We start from the raw sequence: 4240 nt of genomic DNA, 5'->3' as shown, positions 1-4240 counted from the left end.
CGAGCCAACATGTCAGCGCTGACAATTTTCTTTATACTGTTACTGTATTCAAAGTATATTAGCCTTGATTAGGGCTGACGAAGAGCACTTAAGACTTTAATTAGTTTCTTAACCAAATTTCAGCATATCATTTTATAAGAATTAAAACTGCAAGTCTCTCTAAATTGTTAAGGAATATTCTTATCTAAGGAAATCTTAACACACAGTGCCAATCAAAAATACTGGCATCTTTTCTTGTGTTACTATTAAAAATAATCAGTCTGACATTGCTAATATAGTATTAAAATGGCGAAAATTACTATAGGCTGTTTGTAGACCACGGGGCGAGTTCCTGAATTCATTATTTATGAATCTCGAAAGCTTTTATCCCCTGTTTTGATTTATAATATACTGATTAAAGTAAATCAGTATATTGCTTATTACTTATTATATTAAATTATAATATTACTGATTAAAAGTAACTAACGGAATGTAAAACATTGGAGCGCAAACTAGCACAGCACGAGAAGTTGAAATTGAAATAAGTTTATTGAGGTAAAATACACACAAAGGGATGAGGTAGCTCAAGCTATTCTCACCCCGTTCAGTACATCGTGTTAATACATACATAGATACACATCACAAGTAATAAACGTATTACCGAGCATTCTGAGAGATAAACATATACATTAACTAGCACAGCACGAGGATATGGTCGTTAAGCACTGTGACGTCACCAATGACGCTGTGTTAGGCAAGAAGGTCAGGAGCGGCCGGCGACTGCCTCAGTGTCGGGCTGACAGCCAGCAGACGTGGTTCCTTAGGCGGTGTCCCGCTTCTTACATCATTTGCAGCTACACCGGTCATCAGGTAAGGTTACTGTGGACTTTATTGCTCAATGTATTAACTCATATAAGGTGCAGGTGTCGATATTTAATCATGGTGTGACCTGGTTGTTGGCGTAGCGTAATGTGGGCTCTGTTATCTGTGATACCTTCAGAGGGACGGTGATATTTAGGTGGCGTATGATATCATTGGTAAAGTTATTTACATGGAAACTTAGTTTGCGTATCCTAATAATAGTATTAATAATTAGCTTTGTTTAAGATTTAGCCGTACAGCATTAAGTGGCTGGTCCACAATTGTTTAAATCTGCATTAGAGCGGGCAAAAAGTCTAAATATCTGGGCAGTACGTAAGGCATTTAAGTATGTTGGCCTGTTTAAAATGCAATAGAGTAATGAGTAAAGGATGAGGGTGTAAAGGATAAAAATTACTGCAGAATTTTGGGATTTGTAGTTCAAAATTGTAGAGCCAGCTATCATATTGTTTAAATTTTTAAATGGCTTGTAAGTACTGTAAGGCACTAAATGTACAGCTTATTCCTGTGGCGTAGCGTTGATAGTAGTGGGTGGCAGTTTATGGGTATTTGTGGCTTAATGGTCTAAGGGTGTTTTCACAGCCCCCCCCCCCCCCCCCCCGGGGCTCGCAGAACTAGGCTGCTGCGATTAATCTTGATGCTTTTAAAACTTAATGGTATTAAACCCACTTTTTTTATTTAACAGGTGGGTGTGGATTTCTGTAATGTAATTCGCGGAACCAATTTCATCTGAATTACTTTGGTTAAGACCGGGTATTTGGTAAGTTATGCAGGTTTGAATTTCTTCAGTCTTGTTAGCTAGTGTCCATTGCAGCGGGTAAACAAATTTTCAGGTACAGTAGTTCTAATAGTTTGTGGTAAGGTAGAAATTGAAAATTATACTTTGGTATTGTATTAAATCTCGGCTCTTTCACCCCCACTATATGGGCAATTTTCCTACTTCATGTAGTTTCTTCAGTAGTGCGAGAGTAGTGTTGTAAAGCTCTCCGTAAAGTAATATATATTCAGTGGGGCCGTAATTGGTAAGACACCTGCGTGTCTCGGATTACATTGCTTTCCCCGACAGTAAATTTTGTTAGTAGTAAAGTGTTTGGCATGTCTCTAATTTACGGGCTACTTAGTGGACATGCCACGTCTTATGGGGCGTAATGTTAATCAGTCATGGTATCGGTAGTCACTAGAATGAGTGGTAATAGTTTGGAATGGCAACTTAAAAGCTATTAGGATGAATGTATCAAACAAATTAAGAATTTAAATTTTTATTGAATAAGGTTTAGTACTAAAGTTTGTACCCTGGTGTTGCCCTATATATCAGATTACAAAAGACACGAGGGTATTACAAAAGACACGAGGGTATACAATGTTGTACAGAAAAATTATAATTTGTTGAACAAAAATAACCTTAAGACTCTTTCATAAATTAATTTGATAATTTATAAAAACATTGTAATGGTATAAATAACTTAATTTTTTCTAGGGTCTGGCTCGACAATGGCCACGAGTCTTCTTGAGAAATAACTTTGTGAACGGAGTCACAAAGGTCACACAAGGCACGGAACTAGTTCTGACGTGACGTAGCTGAAAGTCTCGATAGAGGTGGTTGGACGGTGTTGAACACGGCGCCTGACAACGTTGCAGGAATATCTGAAAGAAAAGGCAAGTTGTTAAAACGTTCAGTTAATATTTATTTAGCAGGAAACTGTTGGAAAGGATATTCTGCAGAATTATAGAAAGAGCATCTGTGGGACATTAGAAACGGTTAGTATTAACTAGTTTACTTGTCCTAGTTATGAGACTTTGGTTTAGGAGGCGGTAAAAATGCCAGTTAAAATATAGAAATTAATGGAATAGGCTACCATAATTAGTAAGGAAATATCGATAGATGCGCTTTGAAGCAGCATGATTCAAAGATAGTGTAAAGGATGAATGGTATAGTGTTCATGACGAAATTGGGAGGACCTAATAGTGATCGGTGAAAATAGTTTAGGGCATTATGAATAGTTAACAGGGGGGGGGATGACGAACTGTGTTAGGCGTTGCTTCTACACCACTAGAATTTGCAACTAGAAATATTGAACGTTGAGTTTGCAAGAATACTGAAGTTTCTTACTGGTTAGTGTAAATGTTAGGAAGAATGAAGGAATGTACATATTCTTCAGTTGACTATAACGGTAAGTGTTTAGCAGTTTTAATGTCAAATGGTATAAGTTGGTATTAAGTATGGTTGACGGGCCATTTTGTTAGTGAAAACGTGTAAAAGTAATATAAAGGGAGGAAACGTGACTACTAACGATAACTTTTACAACATCGTAGATTTGTGGTAGAATGGTGGTTAGAGAATAGTATGTAGTAGGAAATAGTTTGGTGTGTAGTTACTCTAGCTAGTGTTGGAAGGACAAGTAGAGAAACGTGAATATTGAAATTAATAGAAACATTTTAACTTTACAGACGCAGCACAGAAAATGGATGAAGACGGGTGGCTGTAGCAGTAAGAAGGCCGGTGAAGCATAGACTGCAAAATTGCGAAGCAAGATGCAAAATAAAGGAAAGTTGTAAATCTGTGTATTGTGTACTTTGAAATTGTTCTTAGAACTATAGAATCTGTTCCATCTGTTATGTTTAATATCTGGTGTATGGTGTTATGACTATTGTTCGGCTGGTTTTCTGTATTAACAATGTGGTTCCGATAGATGTTGTTCGTATTGGAATAAATATCCCTTAATTATAGACGTTAATGTTTACAGCTGTTTGTGTATTCTTTAACGGCTGGCTATGCACAGTTTATATATCAACCATGCCATGTTTATTGTTGTAACATTGTCTAGGCCCAGTGTATGTGACAGTGGCTAGAATTTGAAGGTTTGTTAATAAAGTGTTCTTATTGGATATGAAGTGTATGAACTACATGTCCCAAATGACTTTAGTCCTCTTGATGTAAGTTTGACACAGTAACACTTCGTGGTTAATGTTGTTAGAAGGGTTGTTCCTGAGGGTTTTAAGTTGTTGACTGGTCACCTTGTTCCTTAAGAGCATTTTGGCCCGGTTTGGTGCCTTCTTCTGATAATTACCTTACCTTAAGAGCATTTTGGTGAAACAGGCTGTACTGAAAGAAGGCAATTGGTTTATAGGGAATATTTTTGTCACTTGTAATCCTCACCTAGGTGGTGTTAAATATTTATTATCAATAGATGCAACCTTGTGGAATATGATAAATATGAACAACATGAACCTTAGTGTTTTGTTTTAACGACGCGTTTTTCTAACGTAGTTACATTTTTCTAACGTAGTTACATTTTTCTTAGGTCAGTTGTATATAAGTTTTCTAACCATATATATTGCTGTTTACTTGGTTAAAAATTCATCGTATTCGTCTGTTTCTTGT

At 36.6% G+C, this 4240-nt stretch overlaps 1 long non-coding RNA gene across 2 annotated transcripts; it reads left to right on the top strand.

The window, feature by feature from the left end:
• Positions 1-704: 704 nt before the first annotated feature.
• LOC138373300 (uncharacterized) lies at positions 705-3744 on the top strand. 2 transcript variants are annotated; one of them, XR_011231136.1, is made up of 4 exons: positions 760-849; positions 1544-1618; positions 2336-2514; positions 3307-3744. It is a non-coding gene; the product is annotated as an uncharacterized lncRNA (long non-coding RNA). The 2 variants fall into 2 exon arrangements; XR_011231135.1 differs by lacking the exon at positions 1544-1618 and having other exon boundaries at positions 705-849.
• Positions 3745-4240: the final 496 nt, after the last annotated feature.

This window comes from Procambarus clarkii, chromosome 41 (genome assembly GCF_040958095.1).
Source record: "Procambarus clarkii isolate CNS0578487 chromosome 41, FALCON_Pclarkii_2.0, whole genome shotgun sequence".
Lineage (NCBI taxonomy): Eukaryota > Metazoa > Arthropoda > Malacostraca > Decapoda > Cambaridae > Procambarus > Procambarus clarkii.
This window is presented reverse-complemented; position numbering and strand designations above follow the sequence as displayed.